The sequence below is a fragment of the Myotis yumanensis genome, unplaced genomic scaffold (assembly GCF_028538775.1).
Source record: "Myotis yumanensis isolate MYYU_CA2020_CCGP unplaced genomic scaffold, mMyoYum1.0.hap1 SCAF_18, whole genome shotgun sequence".
Classification (NCBI taxonomy): Eukaryota; Metazoa; Chordata; class Mammalia; order Chiroptera; family Vespertilionidae; genus Myotis; species Myotis yumanensis.
The window spans coordinates 4,219,489-4,231,515 of NW_027223769.1; the positions used below are offsets into that span (position 1 = coordinate 4,219,489).

General features: G+C 49.0%; 3 pseudogenes; all 3 read left to right on the plus strand.

The window, feature by feature from the left end:
• The first annotated feature begins 978 nt into the window (after positions 1-978).
• On the plus strand, positions 979-2,676 carry LOC138997130 (delta-1-pyrroline-5-carboxylate dehydrogenase, mitochondrial pseudogene; annotated as a pseudogene).
• A 4,532-nt stretch (positions 2,677-7,208) lies between these two features.
• LOC138997236 (eukaryotic translation initiation factor 1 pseudogene) lies at positions 7,209-7,583 on the plus strand (annotated as a pseudogene).
• Positions 7,584-10,520: 2,937 nt separating this feature from the next.
• Positions 10,521-11,110, plus strand: LOC138997305 (small ribosomal subunit protein eS26 pseudogene; annotated as a pseudogene).
• Positions 11,111-12,027: the final 917 nt, after the last annotated feature.

Consider the following 12,027-nt stretch of genomic DNA (forward strand, 5'->3'; position numbering starts at 1 on the left):
AACTTAGCTAAACCGGCCAGGGCAACATTTTTTTAAAATTATTTTTTATCAAATTTGAGAGAGGTGGGGGGAGGGAGGGAGAGAATGTGAGAGAGAAACATTGATTTGTTGTTCCACTTATTTGTGCATTCATTGGTTGATTCTTGTATGTGCTCTCACTGGTGACAAATCCACAACCTTGGCATATTGTGACGATGCTCTAACCAACTGAGCTACCCAGTCAGGCGTGGTGAAAACATTTAATACCTACTCTCTTAGCAATTTTCAAGTATATAATACAGTATTGTTAATTTTAAAAAATAGATATTTTTTATTGATTTCAGAGAGGATGGGAGAGAGAGAAAGAGATAGAACCATCAATGATGAGAGAGAATCATTGATCAGCTGCCTCCTGCATACTCCACACTGGGGATCAAGCCTGCAATCTGGCATATGGTCTGACCAGGAATTGAACCATGATTTCCTGGTTCATAGGTCGACACTCTACACTGAGCTACACTGGCTGGGTCCAGTATTGTTAATTATTATTGCCATGATGAACATTAGATCCTCAGAATCTATTCATCTTACAATTGAAAGTTTGTTCCTTTGGCCAACATTTCCCCATTCCTCCCTCTTCATCCACCCCCCTGCCAATTCTACTTTCTGCTTCTATGAGTTCATTTTTTTTAAGATTCTACATATAAGTGGTATCATATAGTATTTATCTTTCTCTGTCTGATTTATCTCACTTATCATAATGGTCTCAAGGTCCATCCATGTTGTTCTAAATGGCAGGATTTTATTCTTTCTCATGGCAGACACGACACTATTCTATTGTGTGTGTGTGTGTGTGTGTGTGTGTAAAGTTCTATATCTATCTTTCTATCTATCTATCTATCTATCTATCTATCTATCTATCTATCTATATCACATCTTCTTTATCCATTCATCTGTACTCAGAAATGTACCCGAGAACAGCCACACCGCGAGCTGGAGATGCCGCCGCTGCCGCCCGTGCTTCGCCACGCCCTGCTGGCCCGCCCCTGGAGTGGGGCCAGGCTTCGGTGGAAACACGCCTCCCCCTGAAGGTGGCCAACGAGCCCATCTCGGCGTTCACCAAGGGCAGCCCTGAGCGAGATGCACTGCAGAAGGCCTTGAAGGACCTGAAGGGCCGGACCGAAGCCATCCCGTGCGTGGTGGGGGATGAAGAGGTGTGGACCTCAAACGTGCAGTAAGTACCAGCTGTCGCCCTTTAACCGTGGACACAAGGTGGCCAAGTTTTGCTATGCAGACAAGGCCCTGCTCAACAAAGCCACTGAGGCAGCCTTGGCCGCCAGGAAGGAGCGGGACCTGAAGCCTGTCACAGACCGGGCCCAGATCTTCCTGAAGGCAGCAGCCATGCTGGGCGGGCCGCGCAGGGCAGAGGTCCTTGCCAAGACCATGGTGGGACTGGGTAAGACAGTGATCCAAGCGGAGATCGACGCGGCGGCCGAGCTGATCGACTTCTTCCGATTCAACGCCAAGTTTGCCGTGGAGCTGGAGGGGGAGCAGCCCATGAGCGTGCCGCCCAGCACCAACAGCTGGTGTACCGGGGCTGGAGGGCTTTGTGGCGGCCATCTCCCCTTTTAACTTCACTGTGATTGGCAGCAACCTGGCGGGGGCGCCGGCCTTGATGGGCAATGTGGTCCTTTGGAGCCCAGCGACACGGCCATGCTGGCCAGCTACACCGTCTACCACATCCTCCGCGAGGCTGGCCTGCCCCCCAACATCATCCAGTTCGTGCCAGCTGACGGGCCCACATTTGGGGACACGATTACCAGCTCAGAGCACCTGTGCGGCATCAACCTCACAGGCAGCCTGCCCACCTTTAAAAACCTGTGGAAGCAGGCAGCCCAGACCCTGGATCGCTTTCGCACCTTCCCACGCCTGGCCGGAGAGTGCGGCGGGAAGAACTTCCACTCTGTGCACCGCTCCGCGGACGTGGACAGCGTGGTGAGCGGGACCCTGCGCTCGGCCTTCGAGTACAGTGGCCAGACGTGCTCAGCCTGCTCCCGCCTCTACGTGCCCCACTCGCTCGAGGTGTGGCTGTTCTCGGGTACATTTCTGAGCGGCTGCTGGAGGAGCACAGCAGGTCAAAGTGGGCGGCCCTGCAGAAGACTTCGGGGCCTTCTCCTCTGCGGTGATTGATGCCAAGTCCTTCGGTCGCATCAAGAAGTGGCTGGATCACGCCCGCTCCTCGCCCAGCCTCACTGTCCTGGCGGGCGGCAATTGTGACGACTCTGTGGGCTACTTCGTGGAGCCCTGCATTGTGGAGAGCAAGGACCCTCAGGAGCCCATCATGAAGGAGAAGATCTTTGGGCCTGAGCTGACCGCGTGAGTCTACCCAGACAAGTACAGGGAGACACTGCGGCTGGTGGACAGCACTACCAGCTACGGCCTCACGGGGGCAGTGTTCGCCCAGGATAAGGACGTTGTCCGGGAGGCCACCGAGATGCTGAGGAACGCGGCGGGCAACTTCTACATGACAAGTCCACTGGCTCGGTGGTGGGCCAGCAGCCCTTTGGGGGAGCCCGATCCTCTGGAACCAACGACAAGCCCGGGGGGCCCCACTACATCCTGGGGTGGACATCGCCCCAGGTGATCAAGGAGACCCACAAACCTCTGGGGGACTGGAGCTACTCGTACATGCAGTGAGCCCGATCGGCACCTCTGCCGTCCACCTGTCTGTCCGTCCAGGTGACTGACCTCGGTGCACTGGGCCTACCCAGCCCCTCCACCCTGCTCCCCAGGGGGGCAACCCCTTTTCTAGAGCCAACGGCTGGCCCCCAGCCCCCACTGGCCCGTATCCTGGCCTGTCCCACATCTCGGGGTCAGGTGCCCAGCCCTGGTTTGATCTTGCTGGAAAGGGACAGGCGTGCTGCTCCTCATTCCATCGGCTGTCCTAGGAATTGTTATGCCCAGATTTCAAAATCCCCAAAGACAGACCACCAGGGAGCCGAGTCCGATGCAAAAGCAAAGAGTCATTTATTCAAACTAGCTAGTTTGGTCCCTCTGCCTCCCTCACTGACACAATGGAGTGACAGGAAGCAAGAGAGCCCGGAGTCTTGGGAGAACAAAGAATTTATAGGGCTTGGGTCAGGGGGTGGGGGCTCACTCGGACCACTGATTTGGCCGATTCCGGTTGGCTGAGTGAGGGCGGGGGGGGGGGGGGCTAATGACGCAAGGGCAGGGTGCAGCTAGGGTCTGGTTACACAAAGACAGGAGGTGGCTAGCATACTTTTGGCCTTGGGCTAGTTTCCTTGCGTTCCTATTGGCTGAGATAAGGGCTGGCTGAGCAACTGATACATTCTATGGCTTTTGCTTGAAGAGGAGTTAGGAACACGGTTATCAGCCCTGTTCTGTCCTTTCAGAATTACATCTCAGAGGGTGACCTTGGTGCCGGCTGGCTCGCCATCTTTTCTCCTCTTGCTTCTGCACTGTGGCCCAGTGGTGTCGCAGGGGTGGGGAACGTTTGGCCCGAGGGCCATGTAAGGCCCACAAAATCATTTGGTCTGGCCCTGCCAAGGCATTAGGGGTGAGTTAATTAAACGTTTGGCCGAATATAGCAGGCTGATTTTTAAGTTGATAATGTTGTCTGGCCCATGAATTATGTTATAAATATCCAAATGGCCCTTGGCAGAAAAAAGGTTCCCCACCCCTGGTTTAGGGACTTGGGGAATGACAGGGGGGCAGTTCCCGATCCCTTGGGGGAAAGGAGGCAGCTCTGGGCCCCTTGGCAACCTCATTACCCACAGGGGCTCCTGGCCTTGGCCCTGGCGTCTCCAGGGCTGCAGGAGTGGGTGTGACCAGGGCGGTCTGCAGGGTGCCAGGGCACTAGCTTACCTTGCCTTCTTTGGTCTGGGTCATCCTCCTTTCACACTAGCTCTTTGCCCAGCCACACGAGCCAGTGGGTACCTGTGCCTGACCTTAAGCCTTAGATGCCCATGTGCCCATGTGATTCCTGGCCGTTTCCATGTGGTGAGGCTGGGGGGCCGTTGGAGGCCACCTGCCAAGATGTGGGACATGCTGGTCCTTCCTGTTGGGGCTGGGATTTTGGAAACTGTGGATGGGCCCAGCCTCCAGGACGGCCACCCTCAGCTGCTTTGGCCTGGTTTCCCTGCGGGAGCTCAGTTCCCACTGGCTGTGGTAGCACAGGCCCAGGTAGATGTGGCTCCCACTATCCCAGCCCCCTGAGACCTACCCTGGGTCCCCATCCTGCCAGGACCTGGGTTTGCCTGTAGAATCGTCTTCCTTTGCATGCGAGTGGCTTTGCGTGGACTGGCCCTTGGGGGGCCTGTTCTTTGTTTGACGCAGCCAATCGGTGGACTCTCTAGGACAGTGGTCGGCAAACCGCAGCTCGAGAGCCACATGCAGCTCTTTGGCCCCGTGGCATGGGCCACGAAGTTTCAATCGCACTGTACGTGCACGCCCGCACATGGTATTTTGTGGAAGAGCCACACTCAAGGGGCCAGTTTGCTGACCACTGTCCTAGGACAACTAGGTTGGATTCTGAGTGGCCAGGGATCTGTAAGGAGTGACTTGGGGTGAGCAGTTTTAATGGAGCCATAAAAGTGCTGGGCCCTCCTCAAGGACAGCTGTCAGAGGCTCCCCACAGGGTAGGGTGGCCATTGCCCAAGTCCCAGGACCTTACACTGGGCCAGTGGTCAGGGGTGAGTGCCGATGCCGCCTGGCAGGGTGCGGGTTCTACACTGTTTCCCACAAAGCGCCAGGTCAGGAGGCTGGGTGGATGGGGTGGAGATGTTCCTGGTTCTGCTGGCTCTACACTGTGAGGTGCCATGGGACTCGCCTTGACGTCACCCAATAAAATACCTATGACTTAAAAAAAATAAATGTAGGTTGTTTCCATATCTTGAATATTGTAAATAATGCAGCAATAAACTTGGGGAGCAGATATCTCTTTGAGATCCTGATTTCAATTTCTTTGGATATATACCCAGAAGTGGGATTGTTGGATTGTATGATAGTTTTACTTTTTTAATATTTAAAGAAAAACCACAGAAAAGTACATTTAGAATAGAAACAATACTGTATTTGCATACATGCTATGTGACATGGGTACAAGATTAGAAATAGAGGCTCTGGTCAAGATGGTGGTGTAGGTAAACATGGTACTGGAATCCTCCAATAACCACATAAAAAATACAACTAATCTTAAGAACAACCATCATTCAGAGTCTGAAATCTAGCTGAATGGAAGTCCTACAACTAGGGCATTAAAGAAGCAGCCACATTGATACTGGTAGGAGAGGCGAAAGCATTGGAATGGGGCAATCCCACACCCATGTGTGGAAGTTTTTAATTGGGAAGGATATCTTGGCTACAGAGGTTCCCCCAAGGAACGAGGTGTCCCAGCCCCACACCAGATACCTCAGCCCAGAGCTCCAGTTCTATGAAGAGAAGTCCCTGTAACTTCAGGCTGTAAAAACCAATGGGGATTGTGCCTGAGTGACACAGAGGCTGCTGGAGTTCCAGGAAGTTCCTTTTAAAGGCCCTACACATGGACTTACTTGGACTTACTTCCTCTGAGCTCCAGCATTGGAGAAGCAGCTTGAAAGGAACCAGGGACATACAGGGAGGAACTAAATGACCTGGCATCAGGGCATCTTTCTTCTGGACAAAAATGTTGCAAGAGGCCATTACACCTTTGATGAGCCTTACCCCTACAGAGCAGGCAGGCAGGCAGCATATCTGAGTATCCATCAACCTGGCTCATGCTGTTTGCTCTGCCCTGATGATTCCCTGAGACCTTTCCCCACCCGACTTGTGGGCTTATCCAAGGCTTTTTCACACAACCTGCTTCTCTTGTCCCATACTTGGCACTTTCCTAAAATTTCTCCAATGAGCATCATCTCGCCTCTGGATACTCTCTACCTCTTGCTAAGTGACCCCAGGCTGAGCACTAGCAGCAGCCTACCTTAGTTCACAACTTGGCCTGACTGGGGCAACTCCAAGCCCAATACAAGTAGCAGCCATCTAAAGATTGGTCTGTAGCTTGTACCAGAAAGCCCCAGGCAGGGCACAGGCTCTGGCTGACTTTGCACCTCCAGAAGGCCCTATGGCCAGTACACTGCGTGGACATCTTCATATCATGTCAGATTACAATCCTACTACTTCCACGAGTGATACACTCAAGAGGTAGATTCAATGAACATCAAAGCCCCACTGAAGCAAGTCCTTCTCTGTAGGGTGGACTCCTGCACAGAAGCTATTCTGCTGTCATAGCTTGTCCTCACAGCCAATTGGTCTAGGGCAGTGGTTGGCAAACTGCAGCTTGTGAGCCACATGCAGCTCTTTGGCCCCTTGAGTGTGGCTCTTCCACAAAATACCACATGCGTACAGTGCGATTGAAACTTTGTGGCCCATGCACAGAAGTCAGTATTTTGTGGAAGAGCCACACTCAAGGGGCCAAAGAGCCACATGTGGCTCACGAGCCACAGTTTGCCGACCATTGGTCTAGGGGTGTCAATCCCTCCCAGTGATGCAAACAGTAATCAAGGCTCAACAACAGAACAGGGCACACAACCCACACAAGGGCGCACCTGGAGTGCCCAGCTTAGGTGACTGGGAAGGCTGTGCCACTGGGCCCTACACTACACAAGGCCACTCCACCAATAATGGGATACTTAGCTGCTCTACCTAATACACAGAAACACACAGGGAAGAAGCCGAAATGTGGAAACAAAGAAACATGTCACAATGAAAGAACAGGAGAAATCTCCAGAAAAAGAACTAAATGAAATGGTAGCAAGCGAACTATTAGATACAGAGTTCAAAACAATGGTTATAAGAATGCTCAAGTAATTTAGTGAGAACTTTAAGAACTCAGTGAGAACGTCAACAGCATGAAAAAGGACATTGGAAGCATAAAAAAGAACCAGTCAGAAGTGAAGACTACACTAACCAAAATGAAGACTATTTCATAATGAATCAAAGTAGAGTAGAAGAATCTGAGAATCAAGCCTGCAGTTTGGATATGAAGAAGCAAAAAACACCCAATCAGAAGAGCAAAAAGAAAAAAGAATTGCCCAGTGACTGAGCTGCCCCAAGGACTCAGCAACTTTCCCCTTGAGTCCCCCTTACTTTCCGATGACCTGTCCCTGCTGCCTGTCTTCTCCTGCCACAGCCTTCCACAGGCCATTTCCACCAAGGGAAAGGAAGCATATGGCATGTCCGCTACCCAGAACCTCCACTCTTTTGACCTCTTTGCTGATGCAAGTAAGGGTGGTGATCTGCTTCCCGCTGGCACTGAGGGTTATATCCATATAAGAATTCCACAGAGAAACGGCAGGAAGACCCTTACTACTGTCCAAGGGTCATTGATAATTATGATAAAAAGAAACTAGTGAAGGCCTTTAAGGCGGCCTGAAAAGGACTGTAATTGAGCATCTAAAATACAGAAAAGTAATTCAGCTGCAGGGTGACCAGAGCAAGAACATATGCAAATTCCTTATAGCGGTTGGACTGGCTAAGGAAGACCAGCTGAAGGTTCATGGGTTTTAAGTACTTTTGGCTCACTGAAGCTTAAGTGAGGATTTCTTTGCAATGAGTAGAATTTCCCTTCTGTCCCTACAGGTGCAGGTGTTTTCTCAAGGATGCTTATCCTGCTGATTGTATCTAAGAGGTTAATTTTAGTTCAAGCTGTTGTTACAATAAAAGCCTAAGGAGGCAGGTGAACAGGGCCTTTTTGGCTCTTTATGCCAACTAGCCCCTTAACCTCTCTTTCACAGAAACGTGTGTCAGAGTAATCATTCATCCGTTGTTCAGGGTCTGCTGGTCAGACCCGGCAATGGGGGCATAGGGAACATAGTCAATAATATTCTAGTAACTATGTATGGTGCCTGATGGGTATGAGATTTTTTGGGATGATCACTTAGTAAGTTCTAAACTTACTAAGTGATCATCCCAAAAAATCCTATTCTATTTTCACTGGGGTATACACCTGATATTAATATAATAATAATAAAAATTAGGAATAGATGGGAAATAATGTAAATGCTCATCAAAGTGTTCCTGGTTAAATAAATTATAACATAACCACTAAATGGAATAAAATACATCTCTTAAAAAGAATGAGGAAATGTAGTAGTTTAGAAGGATCTTCAAGATACGTTCTTACTGAAAAGGCATACATAATATGCCAACCTTTATGAAGAAATGAAAAGTCACCCTAGATTTGCTGTGTATACATTAGGAAACTGAAAAGAGGTACTGTGCTTATATAATAAAAGGCTAATATGCAAATAGACCAAACGGTGGAACAACCAGGAAACCGAACAACCAATCGGTCATTATGATGTGTACTGACCACCAGGCGGTGTGTGCAGAAAATGAAGGCCTGGGCCGTGGAGGTATGGTGGAGCAGGTAAGCAGAGGCACCAGACCAAGGCAGGACACCAGTCGCTGTCATCGGGGCGAGCCTCTGGTGGTTACTGAAAATTCTTTGCTCCTGCGCGCTGTGGTGCCAGCACCGCCACTCATACCTGCTGCTGGTGACCAGCGCCGGACCCAATCACTCAGCGCCATCAGCGGGTGTGAGCAGCAACTGCTGGCCCTGATAGCCCCTGAGGGCTTCTCCACCTCCCCCTGCTCCTAAGAGGTGATCAGGGCAGCAGCCACCGTTTGCACCCACTGCTGGCGCCGGCCCCAATCGCTCCATGCCATCAGCAGGTGCAAGCAGAGCCAGAGCTGGCACCATTAACGCATGGGAGCGGCAGCAGCCAGAGCAGGGCTGCCAGCAGACAGGGGACCAGGGGTCACGGTAGGAGGGTCCGGGCGGGGTCGCAGGGTATGGGCCGAGACCTGCCCCTGTAGCCTCGTGGCCAAGTTCCTTTCGAGGTGCACAAATTCATGCACTAGGCTTGTAGTATAGAATAACTGTAGGATGAATTTCAAGAAGCAAAAATTCTGAGCCAAAGGTACTTATTTGAAATTTGAAAGTTACTTATAGGTATTGTTATGTTGTCCTCCATATATGTGCAATTTTGCACTCCCACCAGCAACTGAAGGACATGAACATTTTCTCACAGCCTAGCCAACATAGTAAACCGTTAAATGTCTGGGTTCTGCCAATCTATCTAGTTGAAATATTGTAGATCAGTTTTAATTTGCTTTTCCCTTGAGTGAAGTTAAATATTGTTTCATATAAAAGTCATATATATTCCCATTTCCATGAAGAATAAGTTCTTATCTTTTTTTTGAGAGAGAGAGAGAGAGAAAGGGGAAATTGGAGACCCTCTGTTTATTTTGGTCCTTTTAAAGTAAGTCGTGAGAAGTTTCCCAGTTGGCATCATTGTCATCATATAGCTTCATCTCTTAGGATGAGGTCCCTTCCTTTTCCATTAATGACTTCCCACCTATTCTATGAAGTTTAACTGCATTACTCTGCATTGAGATTGGGCTGTCACTTTGCCTCTGAAGATTCTCAGTTGTGTTGAGTTACTGTTAGCAGCTCTCTTAGGGTTTAGTGTTTCACCTGTTCCATTTCTACCCCCAAGTCATATACTTTGATTCAATTCTAACACTATCCTGGAGTTGGCCTCAGACTCCACTGGTTTAAGGACTCAGTTCTCAAGACTGCATTCACCTTAGATGCAGCTACGTGTCAAGGCATTCCTGACTAGCTACAGTCGGGACTTCCCACAACCCCCTCAGGTTTAACAAATCGCTTGAACAGCTCACAGAACTAAAAGCACTATGCTAATAGTATTATTACAGTTTTACTATACAAGATACAACTCAGAAAGTTATCTATTTCTGTGTAACAAACAACCCCCAAACCTGGTGACTTTAAAGACAACCATTTTAGCCCTGGCCGGTGTTGCTCAGAGGTTGAGCCGGACCCTATGGTATTCCTCAGTTAATTGAGGACAATATCTTGATTACTATGGAGCACAGAAGGGCATCTTAGATACTGTTTCAAAAGCAAAAGCCATGAGCCCAAAACTGACTAATTTTCTCACAAAAGAAGAAAGGAGCTTGGTTGGGGTTTCTATCTCTCTCTGCCTCTCCCTTCCTCTCTGAAATCAATAAAAAAAAATTTTTTTTACAAAAGAACAAAAGATTTCTCTTCACCAAAGGTTACCGCAGGACAATTTTAATAGATAACAGATAGAAAAATGTGTTTGCAATATCTAAAAAGAAGAAAGGTTAATATCTAGACAATACAGAGAACTCATGCAGATCAACAAAGACAAAACAGAAATCCCTATAGAGAAAAGAGCACAAGATGTGAACAATTGCCCTGGCCAATGTGGCTCAGCTGGTTGGGCAATGTCCCATGGTTACTGGTTTGATTCCCAGTCAGGGCATAACCCTCCTGGGGGGATCAACCCTCCAGTAGGGGGCATGCAAGAGGCAGCCAGTCGCTCTCACATCAATGTATCTCTCTCTCTTCCTCTCTCTCAAAAACTCAATTTTAAAAGTAAATAAAGATATATTTAAAAGAAAAAATGTGGCTTTCTCGGGTCCTTGTTTCCAAGATGACCAAGAAAAGAAGGAATAACAGTTGTGCCAAAAAGGGCCGAGGTCATGTGCAGCTTATTCATTGCACCAATTGCGCCCGGTGCGTGCCCAAGGACAAAGCCATTAAGAAGTTTGTCGCCCTGACCGGTTTGGCTCAGTGGATAGAGCATCAGCCTGGGGACTGAAGGGTCCTGGGTTCAATTCCGGTCAAGGGCGTGTACCTTGGTTGTGGGCACATCTGCAGTAGGGGGTGTGCAGGAGGCGGCTGATAGATGTTTCTCTCTCATCGATGTTTCTAACCCTCTATCCCTGTCCTTCTCCCTTCCTCTCTGTAAAAAATCAATAAAATATATTTTTTAAAAAAAGAAGTTTGTCATTCGAAACGTAGTAGAGGCCGCAGCCGGTAGGGACATCTCCGAAGCCAATGTCTTCAACGCCAATGTGCTTCCCAAGCTGTATGTGAAGCTGCATTGCTGTGTGAGCTGTGCCATTCACAGCAAGGTAGTCAGAACCGTTCTCATGAAGCCTGGAAGGACTGAACACCCCACCCCGATTTAGACCTGCGGGTACTGCCCACCAAAGCCCATGTAAGGAGCTAAGTCTTTAAAGAGTGAAGAAAAGTTCTGTGGGGGGAAAATAAATGGAAATTGTACTTCAAAACAGAAAAAAATGTGAACTATTTGCAGAAGAAACACACAAGGCATCAAATATAGGATGAGTAGCCTCATCAGTGGGCTCAGTGGTTGAGCGTCAACCTATGAACCAGGAGGTCATGGTTCAATCCCCAGTCAGGGCATATGCCCGGATTTCGGGCTTGATCCCCAGTGTGGGGTGTGCAGGAAACAGCCGATCAATGATTCTCTCTCATCATTGATGTTTCTATCTCTTTCTCCCTCTCCCTTCCTCTCTGAAATCAATAAAAAGTATTTTTTAAAATATATATAAGATGAGTAATCAAAGAAATGCAAATGAAAACAAGGAGATGACCTTGACACCTAGTACACTGGCAAAATGCAGGAAGCTGGTGGTGGGGACGTGGGAACTCAGGAACCCCATGCACTGTGGGGGGAAGTCAGCCTGGGACGGCCATTCTGACTGTCTTGTCCAGCTCTCAGAAGTAGTGGACTACACCTGCTCAGAGAAACACAGGGGGATGTTTAAACATAGGGGGATGCTTGCTCAAACAATAGGGTAGGTACCTCAGTTTCCAGATTGAGACCCGGAAACTCACATAAATCACCCCATTGTGTTGCCAGCCCACATCACAGAGGTTATTCTCCTGTGTCTGAGGACCAGAACCACAAAATTGCTTTCCTTAACTCAGTGGCTCCACGAACTGAAACTATAGATAACCTTTAGAGCAGTGGTTCTCAACCCGTGGGTCGCGACCCCTTTGGGGGTCGAACGACCCTTTCACAGGGGTCGCCTAAGACAGTCAGAAAACACATATATAATTGCATATTGTTTTTGTGATTAATCACCATGCTTTAATTATGTTCAATTTGTAACAATGAAATTGGGGGT